This window comes from Lutra lutra, chromosome 3 (genome assembly GCF_902655055.1).
Source record: "Lutra lutra chromosome 3, mLutLut1.2, whole genome shotgun sequence".
NCBI classification, from domain to species: Eukaryota; Metazoa; Chordata; class Mammalia; order Carnivora; family Mustelidae; genus Lutra; species Lutra lutra.
Window position 1 is genome coordinate 30,004,968 of NC_062280.1, and position 19,235 is coordinate 30,024,202.

Genomic DNA, 19,235 nt, shown 5'->3' on the forward strand with positions numbered 1-19,235 from the left:
CTTTCCGATCTACTACTTTTAGGGTCTCTCTTTGCTTAGAGGACCCCTTTCAATATTTCCTGTAGAGTTGGTTTGGTATTTGCAAATTCTTTCAGTTTTTGTTTGTCCTGAAAGCTTTTAATCTCTCCTTCTATTTTCAATGATAGCCTAGCTGGATATAGTATTCTTGGCTGCATGTTTTTCTCATTTAGTACTCTGAATATATCATGCCAGCTCTTTCTGGCCTGCCAGGTCTCTGTGGATAAGTCTGCTGCCAATCTAATAATTTTACCATTGTACGTTACAGACTTCTTTTCCCGGGCTGCTTTCAGGATCTTTTCTTTGTCACTAAGACTTGTAAATTTTACTATTAGATGACGGGGTGTGGACCTATTCTTATTGATTTTGAGGGGGGTTCTCTGAACCTCCTGAATTTTGATGCTTGTTCCCTTTGCCATATTGGGGAAATTCTCTCCAATAATTCTCTCCAATATACCTTCTACTCCCCTCTCCGTTTCCTCTTCTTCTGGAATCCCAATTATTCTAATGTTGTTTCGTCTTATGGTGTCACTTATCTCTCGAATTCTCCCCTCGTGGTCCAGTAGCTGTTTGTCCCTCTTTTGCTCAGCTTCTTTATTCTCCATCATTTGGTCTTCTATATCGCTAATTCTTTCTTCTGCCTCATTTATCCTAGCAGTGAGAGCCTCCATTTTTGATTGTACCTCATTAATAGCTTTTTTGATTTCAACTTGGTTAGATTTTAGTTCTTTTATTTCTCCAGAAAGGGCTTTTATATCTCCCGAGAGGGTTGCTTTAATATCTTCCATGCCTTTTTCAAGCCTGGCTAGAACCTTGAGAATCATCATTCTGAACTCTATATCTGACATATTACCAATGTCTGTATTGATTAGGTCCCTAGCCTTTGGTACTGCTTCTTGTTCTTTTTTTTGTTGTGAATTTTTTCGCCTTGTCATTTTGTCCAGATAAGAGTATATGAAGGAGCAAGTAAAATACTATAAGGGTGGCAACAACCCCAGGAAAATATGCTTTAGCCAAATCAGAAGAGATCCCAAATCGTGAGGGGGGAGAAAGGGGATAAAAAGGGGTTCAGAAGAAGGAAAAAAAAAAAAAAGAAACTATTAAAAAAAGCAAGCCGATAAAAAATATAAAAAGGAAAAAAATATATATATTAGATAAACTATTTAAAAAACGTTAAAAAAGAAAATGGTAAAAGTTAAAAAAAATTAGCAGAAGAAGAGAAAAAAAAATTTGAAAAGAAAAAAAAATTAAAATAACTGCAAGGCTAAAGAATCATGGGGAGAAAGCCATGAGTTCCATGCTTTGCTTTCTTATCCTCTGGAATTCCGCCGCTCTCCTTGGTATTGAAACTGCACTCCTTGGTAGGTGAACTTGGTCCTGGCTGGGTTTCTTGCTGATCTTCTGGGGGAGGGGCCTGTTGTAGTGATTCTCAAGCGTCTTTGCCCCAGGCAGAGTTGCACCGCCCTTACCCGGGGCCGGGCTGAGTAATCCGCTCGGGTTCGCTTTCGGGAGCTTTTGTTCCCTGAGCGCTTTCCGTAGAGTCCGGAGGGCGGGAATGAAGATGGCGGCCTCCCAGTGTCCGGCCGGAGGAGCCGAGAGCTCGGGGCCCCACTCCTCAGTGCGCCCTCAGAGAACAGCGCCCAATGACTACCGTCACCCTGCCTCCGGCTGCACTCCGAGCTGACCGAGCCTGTGACCGGTTCATGGTAACCCCGAGCTGAGAGTCACTCCTCGGCTCTGTCTCTGTAGCCGGCTTCCCTGTTCTAATACCGGTAAGCTCTGCGACACTCAGACACCCCCGATCCTTCTGTGACCCTGCGGGATCTGAGGCCGCGCTGACCCCTCCTGGGCTTCACCCCGGTTAAGCCTCTGGAGCGATGTCCTTCAGCGGAACAGACTTTTAAAAGTCCTGATTTTGTGCTCCGTTGCTCCGCCGCTCGCCAGGAGCCAGCCCCTCCCCCCGCGGTCTATCTTCCCGTCGCTTTGGATTCACTTCTCCACCAGTCCTACCTTGCAGAAAGTGGTTGATTTTCTGTTTCTGGAATTGTTGTTCTTCTCTTCAATCTCCCGTTGGATTTGTAGGTTTTTGCAATCTTTAGATAAGCTATTTAGCTGATCTCCTGCTACCTGAAGTAGTCTCAGCCTGCTACTTCTCCGCCATCTTGACTCCTCCCATCCCAAAATTTTGAAGAAAGAAAAACTTATATATATATATATATATATATATATATATATATATATATAAATAAGGGTAAACAGGATGAAGGGATGGGATATGACTGTAAAGATGAAAACTAAAAAAGATTCTAAAAAAGGAATTGATAAGACGTTGGTTGAAAAAGAAAAGAAAAAAAAAGAGGAAAGAATGTGATCAGGCTGGAAACTAGAACAAAGCCATGTGCTAGACTTAGGGTATATTTTGATTTATTAGAAGAAATTGTAGTCAAAAATTTTAAAGAAATTGTATATGTATACACAAACTAAGGTTAAATACAATGAAGGGGTAAAATATGACTGTAACAATGAAAATTAAAAAAAGATTTTTAAAAAGGATTGATAAGATAAAATAGTTAAAAAATGTTAAACTAGGAAAGAGGAAAAATAAAAAAAATAGAATAAGAAAAAAGTAAAATTAAAAAAATTTAACTTTGAAAGACTAAACAATCATAGGAAAAAAGCCATGAATTCTAGGAGGTACTTTCCCCTAGCTCTGGAGTTCCACAGTTCTCGTTGATCACTGAACTTGGTCTTGGCTGGATGTTCTTGCTGATCTTCTGGGGGAGGGGCCTGTTGCGTTGATTCTCAAATGTCTTTGCTGGAGGTGGAATTGCACTGCCCTTGCCAGGGACCCGGCTAAGTAATCTGCTTGTTTTTGGTCTCGGTAGCTTTTGTTTCTTGAATGCTTTCTGTAGAGCTTTGGAGGATGGGAATGAAAATGACAGCCTCCCAATCTCCCAGCGCCATAGGAGCTGAGAGCTCAGGGCCCCACTCCTCAGTGTGCCCTCAGAGAAAAGCAGTCAATTCTCCCGTCTCCCTGGTCTCTGGCTGTATTCCGAGCTTACCCGGTCCGTGATGGAGTGTTTCTGTCTCTGGTGCACTGCCCTGTTTGGAGTCTCCAAACCCACCAGATTCCTGCTACATGTTCCCTTACCACTCCTCCCAGAGGAGGAAGGTGAGTCTCCCTGGATCTATTGCTTGTTTGGTCCCTCCTCCACAGTGCCCCGACTGTGCCGTGGATCATGGTTTAAGGTAACTCTGAGCTGAGAGCCTACTGCCCAGCTCTGTTTCTGCATCCAGTTTCCCCACTCTGATACCTGGCAGCTCTGTCACTTTCAGACACCCCTGGTCTTTCTGTGAGCCCGTGGGTCCTGAGACCACACTGTGTCTGTGAGGGCTCCACCACCACTTAGCCTCTGGAGTGACATCCCTCAGTGGAACAGACTTTTACAAGTTCTGATTTTGTGCTCTGCTGCTTTACCGTTTGCCGGGAGGCAGGCCCCTCCCCCTGTGGTCTGCCTCGAATTTATTTCTCTGCATATCCTACCTTCCTGAAAGTGGTCGATTTTCTGTTCCTAGAATTGCTGCTCTTCTTCTGTTCTCTCTCCTGTTGAGTTTATAGATGTTCAGAATGGTTTGATAACTATCTAGCTGAACTCCTAGGTCATGATGATATTTAGGTCTCCTGCTCCTCTGCCATCTTGTTCCTCCCCCAGCCATTTTTGTCTCTTTTATAATCAAGTTTCCACCCTGTGTCCCAGGTCCACAGTTAGTTCTATGCCCTCATCCCTGCATCTCTTCCCTTATAACCTAGGTGGGATTTTTTTTAAATAAAGATTTTTATTTATTTGACAGAGAGAGAGAAAAATAGAAAGAACAAGGAGGGGGAGAGGCAGAGGGAGAGGGAGAAACAGGCTTCTCACTGAATAGGGAGTCCGTGTGGGGCTTGATCCCAGGACCCTGGGATCATGACCTGAGCTGAAGGTGGATGCTTAACTGACTGAGCCACCCAGGCACACCTTACCTGGGTGGGATTTATAAGGATGTAGATTTGAAATTAATATAATTGTAATTCAACCCCAAACTGGGCCTCATGTGAGCTAGCCTTGGCAGAGAATTGCACTCTGAGGAACACCATCCAGCAACCAAAAGCAATTAAGTTAAATTAAAACTTTACTGGTATCTCTGGGAAGACTGTCAAGGGAAGTAAATATATTTTTAATGTACAGCAAGACTTGTTAAACTTTCCCCATCTCTGGTATATTCCATATCTTCCATTCCCCACCCTACCAAACTCTCTCCTTCACTCTGATTCTAAACTGAGCATTTGCCCATCACTCTGCCTTAGCGAGTCCCGTATTTTCTTCCTCTTCCCCCTTTCCTTCTGCCTTGATTGTTTCCATGCCAACTTCTGATACGTATATCCCATTTTTGCATTTTCAGTTTTGTCCTTTTTCGCTCCATCGTCCCAGAAATTAAGATTGCAAAGACAGAATTCTCCTTAAAATTGGTGAAGGAGGGGGACACTTGCGCATTAATCATTTTTATTTTCCTCATTTGAGAAAGAAGTTGCTAATGAGCAGAGCTGTTCAGCAATGAAATGGATTACTCCATTAGGCAGGGATTCTCCTGTCATAGGGATAATTTAGATGAAGTCTGGAGAATCAGTGCTCAGGGATATTAGGAGAAAGTTCTGGTTCTGGGCAATGTTGGGCCAGATGAATCATAAGCTCCCACCATGTCTAAGATCCTAGATTTAGATTTGTGTCCTGTAAACTCTGCCATATTGTCAGGGTGGACCCCTGTCAGTTTCTCCCCCTCTTTAGAAATCTCTTTGCCAGAGATGGGGAACCTCAAACTCTGAGCTCACTCTAACTCTTGTGGCTTTAATTTCTTTGAGACAAGTTGTCTGCATTGTCTTTTCAGCATCTCAGACTTTCCTGCTGGAATCAACAAGCTCGATTATGTGTCTCTCAAATGGCTCAGATTTTCCACTAATGTGTCAACTCTGCAGTCTAGCTGTGCCAGACCTTTGCTGGATGACTGATGACTGTTCATTTTGCTCTGAGACCGCATGTTCCAGGGGACAAGCGGGCATGGTTGATGTTGGATTGTTGGGAGGCAGCAGCCAGGAGCTCAGATTCCCTAGTGAGGGAATGGGTCAGGACACCTGTCTTGCCAGACCTGCTTCAGGGTAGAGGTGCAGTGAGAGAGGGAGGGCACACACTTTGGGGTCAGATGGTCTGAATCAGTTACTCATACACAAAGAGTGCTAGTCCAGACTCCTTGGGTTGCAAGTGACAACCATAAAATAAAATAACAAGTGGGTGGCAGGGGTGGTGGTGTTGGGGTACTTACTGGCTTCCAAAACTGGAAGTGCGGTCACAGCTGTGTGCAAGAGCTCAGGGGACTTGTAAAGACTTGCTTCTTGGTTTCTTTCTGTCTTAGCAGCCTTACCTCCTCCTGTTTCTACATGGCTTCATTTTCTACACCAGTGGAAAGAAATCCTTTTACTAGATGTTTTGAACCAAATTCTCAGAGTTGAATCTCATTGCCCCGGGTAGGGCCCTGTGTTTGTCCCTGAATCAGTCTCAATGGTGGTGGGTGGGGGACAGAATACACAATTGGCCAGGAGAATATTTCCAGAGGGAAAGTGAGCCATTCTTGTCAATGAGGAGCAAGAGCATATGGATGTTGAACTGACAGAACAGCCCATATCTACTCCGATACAACCTTAGCAAGGGTGTGTGTCATTGCTCTGAGACTACTTTCTTCAAGTGTAAAATTCCTACTTCATAGCTATTTTGAAGAACGTAAATAGCAAATGCATAGCACCTGCCACACAGTGGGCCTTCAATAATTAGTAGCAATTCTTGTCATTAGGTCCAGAGGACCCGTTCGTGAGAGGAGAAATCTATCCAGTGGGGAGATGTGTGTGTGTGTGTGTGTGTGTGTGCATGTGCATGCATTCCTATGCTAGCTCTTACGGAGGCACAGGCTAATGGACTTGTTCCCACCATCCCAACTTTTCGCTTGCTCTTTCCCTTCCGCCTTTGCTCTTTGGTTACTCTTTAGTTTTCTATCTTTCCTTTTCCCTCCTCTGCTTTCCTTTTCCTTTCACCAGCTATATATATATAGATATATATATATACTTACAATATATGTATATATATTACAAAAATGCAGTATTTTCCTATTTTTATGACCTGAATTTATTTAAAGATTTATTTATTTATTTATACATTTATTTGTTTTAGAGAAAGAGGGAGAGCAAGTGTGCGGGGGAGAAGCAGAGGGAGAAGGACAAGCAGACTCCCTGCTTCCCTGCTGAGCATGGAGCCCGATTTGGGGCATGATCTCTTGACTCTGAGGCCATGACCTGAGTTGAAATCAAGAGTGAGATGCCCAACCAACTGAGCCACTCAGGCACCCCTAAATTGAATTTATTTATGTATTTTTTTGCATCCTGACTTAAAAAAAATTGAGCTATTGCTCCCAAATACATGGCACAGAATCATGTAAATCACTAAAGAACTTGTATTGGATGGGATAAGTAAAGAGAGACAATGTCAAATTAGAAAACAAAACGTACACCTCCACATCTTACAGGATTGCTAGAGGTGGGCTCGATTTACTGAAAATGAAGTTTCACATTCCCTATTCATAATTTTAAAATGGAGCAAGTTGAAAATTTTCTTTTCTCCAAAGCCAGCTAAGCAATAAAGTCAGCCGAGTGAGATTGCTCTGTGTGGTCTTTGATCGCATCCGGGGGAGGGGGTGGTTCTTGGTAGTAAAAAGGTTCTGTCCATTTATTAGGGACCAGAGAGGGTGTTAAAGACAAAACCGGGGAGGCGGGGGGCTGACGCATAGTTGGGCAGACAGGAGAAGGGAAACGGTGAATCTCTCCTCTGAGGTCCCATAGTCCTTTGGAGAAGAAAGAGATCAGTACCACAGAGACCCACACGCCTCAGAATGAAAGCGTAAGTAAAGATGAAATGGAAAATCTGCCTCATTAAAGCCCAGCTCCTCAAAGTGTTAGACTCCTGGGTTTGCCTCTGTGCTGGGGCCGTGTATAGCCCCCAGGTTGGCCGTTTGCTGATCCTTTTTGGGAATGAGACTGTGACTGAGAAAGGTGTCCCACCTCAGAGCAGTCAAAGGACGGTGGCCTTCTGGACAAGTGTGTATCAAACCAACTTGCTGCTTCTCTTTGGCACCTACATGCACGACGACACGTCATTTCTTGTTGCAGGAAACACCAGCGCTGCTCAGGGAGATGGGAAGAGGAGGGGACATGAAGGGAGAGACGAGGAACTCTGCCTTGCTTCATGCATTCAGTGGAAAGGGTCAGATAGCACCGCTGGGCAAGCTGTTGTACTTGAGATGTGGAATGTCCTATGGGGAGAGGGCATGTGTGGATTGGGGGTTTGGGTGTTGCAGCAGGGTGGCGAGAAATTTGAGCCTGACTCTAGAGACGGTGCCCGAGGTAGCGAGAGCACATGAGGATAGGTGACATATACAGGTGACATGATGTCATCGGCTTTCATGTCATTGCAGGGCAACGAAAGGAGACTCCTCGACTCTTCTCCTGGCGCACGCTGGGGAACTTCTGTGGGCTTCGCCCTCCTCTCTGTAAATTGGAACACTAATCCCGGCCTCATGTCCTTCCTGGCCCTATCCCTGGGATTCTCTCATTCAGAAAGAATTTACCAAGCTGTGACCACACATTCAGCCCTGGGCTGGACACATCAGCGAATAGGGAACAAGGTTAATTCTGTCTTTATCTTTAAAGAACTAACATGTGAGAGACTTTATAGAGCTATTAGGAGTGTCTGTAGATGAGTTCTGTGGCCCTGGAGATTGGAGATTATCTGCCTGGCCAGGCTTCAGGTTTAGTCCTTTTCTGCCCCTTACTGACTGGGCTGGAGCACCCCTTCTCTGGGCCTCACCTACAGAACAACAGTGTGGGGATAGGTGCCCTGGGGGAGTGTCTCTCTTCCACTTCTGGCCTATATGACTCTTCTGACTGATCACATCTTGTGAGGTCAAGTAGGAACCACAGTACATGGCCAGGAAGTACTAGGGTTTTGCTTATACCGAAGCCAAATCTTCTCCCCTGACCCCAAAACAAACAGTTCTGCAAAGGGCCATGACCTTTCAAGCTCAAGAAGCATGAAAGTAGCCCTATTGTCCTGACTACAGGTCAGGTATCAGGAGGGTGCTGAGGCCGTGGGCCTGTCCTGATAGGGAAGGGGTGTGAGTCAAAGCTGTTGGCTTCTGCTGCCCCAGGACAGGAGAGCAGTCTGATCCTTGCCAGCATCCTAGGGAGGGAGTGTCCTGCTGGGTACCTCTGCCCTCCGTGCCGAAACAGCCTCTGTTGTTTTGCTCCTTAAAGGTCTGATCAAAGCAGCTTTAGACTCTTGGAGGCTTTCTGTGGTCAAATGTTTTCATTTTTCTCTTGGCTGGCTTCCTGGTGCCGTCGTTTGGTTGCTGTGGGTAGGCTCACATTTCAGGAGCGTCCTGCTAGCTCTGTGGGTCTTCTCCACAAGCCATTTAAGTGGCTAGTCAAGGCCATTTCACAGACTGGAACCCACAGTGCCACTGATCCACAAGCCAGAGGCAAATTCCTGCACCTCACCTTCTGACAGCTTTTGCAGTCTGGCTAAAACGTAAGATCTGCCTGCTTCCCCATTTTAAGGCAGTGTAAAGAAAAACAGGTGCCTGCTGGTCTAGTCACATCCCCTATAAAACGGCTGGAGTCTCTGTGTTTTGTGGGAAAACAGCAGAGGGGGGTTGGACTAATTAGCTTCCTCCCAGGAATCTGATTAAGGGAAGGCCGAGCAGTGTGGGAAAGAAAAGTGAACGGCCACCCAGGGCTGTCACCAACGAGAGCCAAGCCATTTGACAGGCGGAGTGAGCTTCCGGGCTCGGATGCATTCAGTCAGAGGCTGGGCAGCCACTCTGGGGAAAAGAGTACACAAAGGTGACTGATGGACTTGGTCGAGGTTGGAGCAGGGACCCCAAAGGTTCGCAGAGGCTCTGAAATTGCCTCGCAAAGCTGAAATATTGGAGAAGGCAGCATTAAGTACCTCTACTCTTTTTATACTTTTTGAGTGTCTTTTTTTTATATGATAAAATACACATAACATAAAATTTGCCATTTTAATCATTTTTACGTGTACCCTTCAGTGGTGTTCAGTGCGTTCGCATTGCTGTAAAGCTATCGCTACCATCCATCTCCAGAACGTTTTTTTAATCTTCCCAAACTGAAACTCTACACCTATTAAACAATAACTCCCCACACCCCCCTCCCCCAGCCCCTGGCAACTACCTTTCTCCTTTCTCTCTCCACGCAATTGACTACCGTAGGCACCTCACATAAGCAGAAACATATACTGTTCGTCCATTTGTGTCTGGCTTATAGTCACATAGTGTTATGTCTTCAAGGTTCATCTGTGTCGTAGCATGTGTCAAAATTCCATTCCTTCTTGGGGCACCTGGGAGGCTCAGTGGGTTAAGCCTCTGTCTTTGGCTCAGGTCATGATCTCAGGGTCCTGGGATCGAGCCCCGCATTGGGCTCTCTGCTCAGCGAGGACCCTGCTTCCCCCCTCTCTCTGCCTGCCTCTCTGCCTACTTGTGCTCTCTGTCTGTCAAATAAATAAAATCTTTAAAAAAAAAAATTCCATTCCTTCTTAAGAAATAGACATTGTACATATAAAGTGCGTTGTGTTCATTCATTCCTCCGTTGATGGACATTTGGGTGGTTTCCACCTTTTGGCAATTGTCAATAGTGCTGCTGGGAATGTGTATGTACGCGTATCTGTTCGAGTCCCACTTCCAGTCACTCTGAGTTTTTACATAGAATCAATTTACTGGATCATGTGGTAATTCTCTGTCTCCACGCCATATGATTGTACCACTTCATGTCCCCATCATGAAGACCTGGGAGTTTGGTGCCTCTCCTCTTAAGAAGCCACTTCTTTTTGGTCTCCTAGCCCCCAGAGGGTGTGTGGGCAGGAGATACACTAGTGGGCTTTCCCTGGTCTGAACCATCCGAGAAGAAAGGGGGGTTGGATCTGTCTGGTCTCAGATGCCAGGAAGCTGGAAATGTAAATGACCCTGGGGAGGTGTCAATTCGAATCAGTAACTAGACCGAACTAAGCATTTAACAGGAAAGATACAGTCACCATTCCAAAGGTAAAAGAGCAGAGATGTGGGTCTTTGTTCCTGTGTTAGAAATCAGGTTGAAGGAGAGTTTGTAACACTTTAAGGTGAGGTCTGTTGAATTTAGGAGTCTCTTTGAGAGCAGGTACCGGAGTCCATGTTCCTCTCTTATCTCTCCCAGGCTCCTAATAGACAAATGCATCTTCAGGATGTAGCCTTTGTTGAGCACTCACTACAGGCCAAGCCTTCTAAGAACTTTCTGTTCATTTTCTCATTAGTCCTCTGGTCCATTAACATCTGGAAGGCTAAGGTCCTGAGAATCACCAAATTCAAAAATACCACTGTAGTGTACCCTTCTCTCCCATAAAGTGCAGTAAAGCATGACCAGAAGTTGGAGTGAGCATTAAGGCCTTTAATGAATGTGCGGCCATCAGGGGATGGTGAACGTCCATGGAGATTTGGAGCCTGAGCTCAGGCTCTGTGTGGCTCTGGGCCTTTCATTTTGCTGCTTAATGAATCCTCTCTGATTATCTTGCTTCTATGGTGACTCAGGGTTATATCAATTAGTCCTTCAGAGCCTAGGTCTTCTGCATAATTGTCGACTTAAATTAAGACAAATAAGTAAATAGTGGTTTTACTCTGGTCTCTCTCTCTCGGGCCAGGAAGAGGAGATAGACCTGCCTTTCAAGGCCCAGAAGGGAGAAGGGTTTCTCTTGGTTTCTGGACAGGTCCACCCACATGTGGCACCTCATGCCTTAGTGGATGTGGTCCATCTTCTCTCTTCCTCTTCAGCCCTGACCTTCACCCTTTCTCTTTGAGTGGGTCTCCCAAAGGCATCAAAAACCTGTCCTCCTTTCACCTTGCCTTGTCTTCTACCCACAGGCTCTGGGGCATCTTGGCCACCCAAGCCTTTAACCTTTCATCTTCAATTACTTCTTATTTTGGTCTGTCCCTTTTAGAACGGGCTGGCGGTTCTATCTCTGGGATCTGACCTTCTTGAGCCATTGGCACAGCCAAGCCTCCCTTGGCAGGCGGGCTCTGATGGTCTCACATGCTGATTTATGGAGCAGCCTCCTTCCTAGTGAACCTTTCCCACCTGCAGCCCCATGCCTCCCGGCACATTCTGTACCCAACCGCTAGGCTAATTTTCTCCGAGTGCTATTTTGATTTTGTCACTCGTCCATTCAGAAATCGGCAGGAGCTCCCATTTGCTTCCCACCTTTAATCTAAACTCCCCAGCATGGGTTTTAAGACCTTTGCAAACTCACGTTTAACTGCTCTCATCTCCTGCAACCTCCTGGCTTCTCCTCTTTGTGCCGGCCGGACACAATGCACATAAATTGCTAGCTTTGGGTCATGACTCTGCTCTTGTCCCTCAGATTGATGTCTGTCCCCACTGACACAACAGAGATGTGTGAGGAAGCTCCACCAGGCTTGTTTGGCATTATAACCCTACCTCTTATGCAATGCCTGTCACATAGTAGGTGCTCAGTAAATATATGTTGAATGAACGAAAGTTAAAGATATCTTTCCTTGAATAACACTACTTGGGTTAATCAGCACAGACAGAAAAGACTTGGTGCTAAGTACTTAGGACATGCAATGAGTAAGCTCATGCTTGAGGAACTCACAGTCTAGTGTAGACCTATAGAGAAATAATAGATATTTCCTTGATTCTCTGATTGATTATCAGGCGCAATGTTAATTAAAAAACAGATTTTGGTATAAAGGAACTGCAACCAGTTTAGTTATGCACAATGTGTGTTAAGCTTGGATTTTGGAAGCTTAGAAATGTGAAAACAATACACATCTTAGAATGGGGAGAATAAAGTGTTGTAAACACAGAGCTTTAGGTCCTGTGGTAGAGGGAGGCGTAGAATATGAGGGAAGGGTGCTGTTGACTGCGCAAGCTAGCTCTGGCTGGTTTGCCAGGAAGAGCAGGGAGGGAAGGAGGGAGAGGAGGTAGCTTTCAAAAACTGGCATCTCTGGCTCTTCGAAACTGTGTGGCCTAAGACAAATGACTTAATCTCTTTCAGCCAAGCGTCCCCTCCTGTGAATTACAGATAATAACAGAACCTACCTAGTCACCTGCATTTTACTTCCATCTGCTAAGCATCTCCTATGCACCCAGCCTGGGCCAAGTGCTTGAAATATGTTTTATAATCTTCACTTGTAGGTCTCGTTCATCCAATCCTGGGCACAGAGGAAACACTTAACAAATGGATCTGTGTAGTGAATGTCAGTTTTAGTGGTTGTTGATGTTGTAGTGTCTGCCTGCTTTGGTATTCATTCACTTGTTTCTGGGAACCATTCTCAGAATTCCCTTTGATGAAACCCCTCTCTCACTGTCTGTCCACATCGGTGTGGCTGCTCCCTCTGCCCCTACTAGTGGGACCCAGGCAGGGGCATATGGCCCAGGTTGAGCCAGCGAGACCATTGACTTCTGCTGCACAATGACTTGTTCAGAGATGGTGCCTGGTGCCTGACCCTAGCCAGTCAGAACCGTAAAGAGGACCCCTCTCTCTGCTGGGACTGCTGCGCTGGTGGGATGTGAGCTTGAAGCCAAAGATGGGCATCTGGCTGAGGCAGCCTGGGCACCTGTCTGAGAGTGGGGCCGGCAGGGAGGAGATGGACCCTGTTTGAGCATTTGGATCTGGCTGTACCTGTTCATGCAGAAGCTTTTGGCAGGCCCAGACAGCTCAGTTACTGGAACCAGTGCAGTCCCCTTTTGATTTTTTTTTTCTTAAACTGGTTTTGGTTGGAATTCTCTATTTTACATTGAAAAGTCTGCTCTGACCCAGACAGAAATTGTGATGATAATAATAGGAGGGTGAGAGGCTCAGTGTCTGTCGCCCGAGTATTGGGATGTGTGTGTGTGTGTGTGTGTGTGTGTGTGTGTGTGTGTGTGTGTGTGTGTTTGGAACTGAGCCCACGTTTGGCACTTGAATATCTAACTACACAAAACTGGAAACATATGTTAAAAGCATGGGGCATGTGATAGGTGCTGTAGGACTCCAGGGGAGGGTGGAGCTTGCTGGGTGGCTATGTTGAAGGCTAAAGCCTGCAGGAGCCTGTGGGGAGACTGTGGAGCCTTTTGGGGGTCTTTGGGGGAGACTGTTGCCAGCAAGGAGGAAGGGGAGGGGCTGCTGGTAAGTGGTGAGCAGTGTGGACAGAGGGCGATGCAAGTATGGTCAGGATGAAGGGAGTAGATCAGCCTGGCTGTTTTGGTTAGGGAAGGAGAACATAGTAGGCAGAATGGTCTGGGAGCTGACATCCCGGGCTTTGGGGTTCAGACCTGGGAGGTGGGGGCATACCTCTCTCCCCAGCAGCCCCATAACTGAAGTACCTTGTTTTACTCTCTGGAGTGGGATTCCTCAGCAGGGGAGGATATGTTTTCTTCAGTCTTCCAATGTGATTTTCACTTTTCTACATGAGACTATGAGCCCCTTCCTGGCAGGGAGCACTTCTGCCTCTTGGTTTTCTCTCATTTTAGCCTGGTGGTCCTGCGCTCAGCATGTGGTGATGTGGTCTGCCTGGGTATGAATCCTGGCCCTGCACTTACCATCCATGGCCCCTTGGGCCAGTCAATCACTCTCTTTTTGTCTCAGTCCTCTCATCTGTAAAATGGGAATAACAGTGGTATCTACCTCAGAGGGTTGCTGAGAAGTTGAAATGAGTCAGGGAACATTCCAGTGTTGAGAACAGTGCTCGACACAGAGTAAGGTTATTGAAGTGTAAGAGACTCATCATTATTTTTGTTATCATGTGTTCCATTCCATGATGCTTTCTTTAATGTAGACTGTGGCCTAAAGCTGGTGCTCAGTAATCTAAATTTCCAAATGTGGAAGCCTGGGTGCACATGGTTGTGTCTTGCCTGAGGCATGAACTGACCAGGGCAGAGGCAGCACACAGCAGCCGTTGCCTGGAGAATCTCAACATTTCCAGCCAGATCTGGCTTGTGGGTGTACCTGGTTGTCCCTTGCTTATTTTTTCTTGACTACCCTGCCCACTTCCCCCCAAGCACCCTTTGGGGGAGGGGTCAATCATTGGCCTCATCCCCTGGGGGCTCCTGACCTGGCAGGGGCCCTGACTGGCATGGCCGTGAAATTCCCCACTGCCCAGTCTTGCCTTGACTTTCCTTTGGTACTTGGGATTCTTTTATTTTGATTCTAGGAGCATCTGCTTGCAGGATTTCCGACACCCCTGGGCCCTCAGAGCTATGGGGTCTCATGAACGTACGGTCCCTCCGTTACTACATCGGAAGATGATTTACCTAACAGATGGGATCTTTTGAATATTTATGTCTGGACACATCTGTTCTGGACTTGAAAGTTTAATAAAGCTTTTCATTTTCTGAAGCGCTGGTGAAGCCTGTCTGTGGTGAGCTGACAGCCCCATGGGCCAGCAACTCAGCAGTGACTCTGGGGCATGGGGGTATGGCTAGGACACCCCATTTGGCAGGCAGCCAGTCTCCCAACCGCTCTTCCTTTCTGCTGCAACAGGAGGGAATGGACAAGGGGCGGGGGCGGGCAGTGGGCTGCTATATCAGGGGACCCATTGAATACATTTACAGAGAGACAGTGTCAATGATTATTTGCAAAGGGGAACCATGTTTTCTTGATTTTCCCTGGGAAGATTGGGTATCCTGGTGGGGGTGAAGGATGGGCAGTCTGGACTGTCTGGGTCTTTGCCCCCTGGGCATACTAAGGCTCTTGAGGGGGGCAGTCTAGATGAATGTGTAGATAGGGGGAGGCTTTACCAATACTCTCAAAGGTGGGCTGTGGGGGTGTTCGTTTTGAGTATCTTCAGCTTCTTAGTTCTTGCTGCACCATTCCCTTTTCTCCTGATGTTGGTGACATTCTGTAGTGTCCCCGCCCCTGTGTTGCAGGAATTCTCTGCCTTTAGATCCCGTGGCTCATGCTCACACTGCTTTGCAGAATGAAGAGGTGGACCAGAGGGAGACTGATGGACAGAAAAGCAAAGTTTATTGAGTCATAGTATATACCTCCTGGAGAGGGATGGGGGCCCGAGAGGGTTGCCCCCAGAATTTCTAAGTTTAGGGGTTTTTATGAGCTCTTTTGTGGAACTATCTTAAGCAATCAGGGTGTGCTGAGTCATGCCAATCAGGGCTTTAATCATGTATCTGTCTACCTCTTGGGTTAATGTCAATGTGCTGATAGTCTTTTTTTTTGCTGACATCTGGGGGCTTATGTCTTAACTGCCTCTTGTCCATGATAGTGACAAATGCTTTGTGGTTAATTGTCTTCTTTTAGGATGTTTTCCAGAAGTTATTTCTGCAAAGGCTGCAAAGCAGAATGTTAGTGCAGTTCTGTCTCAGCTGCAAAACAGCATGTCAGTGCTATTTTCTCTTAGCTATCCTGACTTTGTATTTTCTTGTTGTCCTGACTACCTAACTGTCCAACTAACTCCTAACACCCTCAGACTCTGTTGCAGTCCAAACAGACTCTCAAGAAAGAAAAATAATAACAGGAGTAACAATAACACACAATGCAAATGTACCCTGAGTCCTTCTGAGCACCAAGAACCATGCCACATGCTGTCTTCACTATCATGGCTAATTATCCCAATACTGAGGTACAACTCTTATTACTACCGTATTACATGGGGATTTACTTGACTAGCCTAAGGCCATATGGTTGCTAAATGGGGCAGTCAGGATTCGAACCCAGCCCATCTTACACAAGAGGCTAACTCAATGCTTTATTGCCTGCTGATTGGAATCTGCCAGCCAACATTTTCTAAAATATGTTTTCTAGAACCTATGGTGCAATGATCAAATAACTCCAAATGTACCTTTCTCTCTCAGGCCAATTTATAATACACATCAACTTCTTAAAGGCTCTGAGGAGTCCTGCAATAAAAAATCTTTGTGTACCTCAGAATTTTCCAAATTTCTTTAGCAAAACCCCCCTCCTTTTCCTTAATACCAACTAACAAGAGTCCCATAGACCTAATATACTGTGACATGCTTTGGGAAACATCAGTGAAAATGAGTATTGGCTTAAAATATTACCTCTCCTAGGGATAATTGCATTTTAACAAAGTTCAAAGGTTTAAATCTCAGTAAGAAAAGGTCAGTTCTAGGTAGAAACCATATTGATGGAATTTTAGGTATCATCAATGGAGAGGGTTTTCTTGAGGGAGAAACTTCAAAAAGCCCTGGATTCCTGTCTGTATGAATTAAAAAATATATTTAATTTTGAAACAGATTAAAACTTAAAAAATGTTATAAAAATAGTACAAAGAATTCCTGTATACCTTTTACTCTGACCGCATGTACTCAGTTTTTGCTAGTGTCTCAGGAACTTCAGTCATAGCACTGTCCCTAGTCCAAGATCACACATAGGACTCGGTTGTCTTGTCTTTCTTGACTCTTTTAATTTGGGACTGTTCCTCCTTTTCCTTTGATTTTCATGACTTTGAAAATTTTAAGGTGTATGGGCAGTTATTTTATAGAATGTCCCTCAGTTTGTGTTTGTGCATTGTTTCCTCTCCATTAGACCCAGGCTGTGTGTTTTTGGCCAGAATATCCTAAATGCCGTGCTCTTTTCATGGAAACCTCTCTAGTGTCGGTGTGTGATGTCTGTTGGTCCTGTAAGTGGTAATGTTAATTTTGATCACTTGCTAAGATGGCGTCTGCAGGTTTCTCCATTTAAGGAGATCCTTTCTCCCTTTTCCTATTTAATGAATGTTTGGTGGGGAGGCACTTTGATACTGTGTAGAATCCATTCCTCACTCTGTCTTCACCCACTGGCTGTGACGTCTCTTGATGCTTCTTGCATCTGAATTAATTGTTGCTAAGGTTGTTGCCAAATGGTGAATTTCAAATACCGTGACTCCATCTTCATTTGGTTGTTGCCTTTCTGCTGCAAGGGAAAGCTTTTTTCTTCTTTGCATTTATTTATTTATTACAATTTCATATCTCTGTGGATTTATGGGTTCCTATTTTATTCGAAGCCTACAATCTGTTACTATCACTGTTAATTCTGATGCTTTAGTTTTTCCAGATTTGGCCCAGTAGGGACCCATTCAAACTGGCTCCTATATTGTTTTAAAAATTTCCCATCATTTTTAAAGTCCTTCCTTACTTTCTAGCAGCACATCTACTTTCTCTTCCCTTGCCCAAGCATCAGCCATATCTCCAAGAAACTTTGACTCCTTTCAGTGAAGAATAGTATTTCCAAACCGAGATTTGGGCCAGAGGTGTGCTCATGGCTAGTGGGAAGGCACAGCTCTCAGTTCTGTCCATGAACAGAACTGGGAAATAACACAGTATATAATACACAAAAATGTACATCTATACTGAAAACCATGAGTTCATATCGATGCTTCCAATTACTATCCAACATCACAGAGTATATTCTAGTTGTTGCCCTTTCTATGTTTACGCCTACTTTTTGAATGTGAGAAACTGGGCTCACCTTATTTTAGCCATCCTACATAGTTAATCTCCAGATCCTGGGACCCTCCCCAACCCCACTTTGTGTGTGAACCCTGATGCCAGCTTGACCCTGCCTTCCCCAGGTCTTCTGTCTCATTTGGGCCTGCCTAATGGCATTTTTGATGAAGGAAGGTAAAAAGGAAGGAGGAAGGGAGGGAGGGAAGGTGGGAGGTAGGGAGAGAGGGAAGAAGGGAGGAGGCTGATAAATTTTTCTTTTTAAAGCAGGAAAAGGAAGGAAAGGGGAAAGCCATATGGATTTTACATTGTTTTTTTAATGTTCAAAATGAAAAATATTTGTGTTTGTGATAAATCAAAATCATTTGATTCTCTGAGATATTAATTTATTTTATTCTTAGCATTCCAATGAGCAGAACAAAGAGGAAGTAGGAATTATATGGCCGCAGATTTCAACTCACTATGAGAAACTTCTCTGAAAGTCAGAGCTGTTCAACATACAGTGGCCTTGGTTGCAAGGAGTGATCTCCCTGTCAACAGAGGAGTTCATTTAGAGACTGTAAGACCACCAGTCAGACTGACAGTGAAAAGATTTCTTGCCGTGGGAGAGAAATTGGGTTAATGCCTATAGAGATCAGCACTGATGTGGTAATAATAGCATAGCTTGATGCCAGAATTGGATCAGATTACCCAAGGAGCAGGGACACCAAAGTCCCTCATGGGTGATTGAGGAGGCAGGCAGGGCTCCAGAAGGAGACTTTTCTCTCTTCCTATACAGTCAGACACAAGACGGGTCTCCTAGAGCCCCGTGAGCGTGCAGCTCCAAGTTGCACCAACGTAAAGGAGCTATATGTGTGTTTGCATGATGAATTTGCATCTCGAGATAAAACACAGCTCCAGATTGAGACAGCCTTTAGTTCCAGTGCCAACAATGTAATGTTGGCTTCAAAGAAGAAGCTAAAAATGTTCTTCTTGGAGCTGGTTCTGGCCCTTGTATTTCTTTTATTGTTCCCAAATGGACCACATACTGGGGAGCTTTTGTGATTGCCCTAACAACAGTAACCTGTCAAGCACAACAAGCAAAATCCAAAAAGAGTTTCTTCTCAGAAGCAAATTCGAATGTCAGTTGTTTCTATACTCTTAGCTCTTCATTTTTACAGCCCTCACTCAACCAATCTACCTACAACTCTACTGTAAAGAAGCTGCAGAGTTTAAAAAAAAATTAAAAAGATTTTGTTTATTTATTTGAGAGAGAGAGAAAGAACATGAGTGGAGGGAGGGGCAGAAGGAGAGGAGTGATACGGGACCCTGGGATCATGACCTGAGCTGAAGGCAGAGCTTAACCAACTGAGCCAGTCAGATGTCCCAGAAGCTGCAGTTTTAATATCTTTTCAAGTGTTGAATCAAACTATATAACTATATAACATGAGCAAAAATGCCTTTAATGCGTGGGATCACCAGTAGTTCAACAAACATTAATTTAATGCCTTCTTTGTGCAATTGTGCCTGTTCTGAATTATACAACTAAGCAAGGTGTCCATGGTCCAATTTCACAGGTAAGAAAATAGGCAGAGTAGGTAAAAACTTTATTGTGAGTAACAACCACCTTCAGTGTCAAACTATATCGTCTCTTCCTGCTTCC